This window comes from Cherax quadricarinatus, chromosome 73 (assembly GCF_038502225.1).
Source record: "Cherax quadricarinatus isolate ZL_2023a chromosome 73, ASM3850222v1, whole genome shotgun sequence".
NCBI lineage: Eukaryota > Metazoa > Arthropoda > Malacostraca > Decapoda > Parastacidae > Cherax > Cherax quadricarinatus.
In genome coordinates this window covers 5,395,994-5,396,540 of record NC_091364.1, presented here as the reverse complement: position 1 = coordinate 5,396,540, position 547 = coordinate 5,395,994, and the positions used below count along the sequence as shown (strand labels likewise).

At 37.5% G+C, this 547-nt stretch overlaps 1 long non-coding RNA gene across 7 annotated transcripts in view; it reads right to left on the bottom strand.

The window, feature by feature from the left end:
* Positions 1-547, bottom strand: part of LOC128701143 (uncharacterized) — a 30,030-nt gene that overhangs the window by 5,633 nt on the left and 23,850 nt on the right. For 3 of the 7 annotated variants that reach the window (XR_011394045.1, XR_011394040.1, XR_011394044.1), the window contains 2 exons: positions 345-511; positions 4-198 (listed from right to left, as the gene is read on the bottom strand). The exons of 2 other annotated variants lie outside the window; for them this stretch is intronic. This is a non-coding gene — a long non-coding RNA (uncharacterized lncRNA). Of the gene's footprint in view, positions 1-3; positions 199-344; positions 512-547 lie in introns of those variants that run through there. 2 more of the 7 variants (XR_011394041.1, XR_011394043.1) reach the window with 2 other exon arrangements.

Below are 547 nucleotides of genomic sequence, written 5' to 3'. Positions count from 1 at the left end.
CTGATAACTTTTAATTTTACCCTTGTGCATTTAAAGTACCTATGGTACCCATGCAGTCCCATACAGGCTCTCTGGAACCTTAGTCCTTTTAAACTGTATATACCGTACAGTGATTATGTACGAGTGAGGTGGAAGCGTTGAATAATGGTAGTACGTATTTTCTATTTGGGTCACCCTGCCTCTGTGGGAGACTGCCGACTTGTTGAAAAAAAAAAATACCGTATTATATAAAATAGTATTAATATAAAGTTTAACACTTTAAAACTTTAAAATTTATATTGCCAAATATTCTGTTAATACTGTAGATTTGAAAAACCATTTTAATGAAAATCATGCAAGATTACCTTTTCACTGGTTGGTGGAATGTTCAAAGCAGCTGCTAGCTGCATGAATGCAAGAGAGTTCATACAGGTAGGAGTTAACTGTTCTTTGTGTCAGAGGCAGAGAATGACTGCACAGCCACCTAGGCCAGTGCACTTAATCAGATGTCCAGCACAATTTACAGGCCTATCTGGAAATGGGAACAGTGGTACATTGACTTGTACCT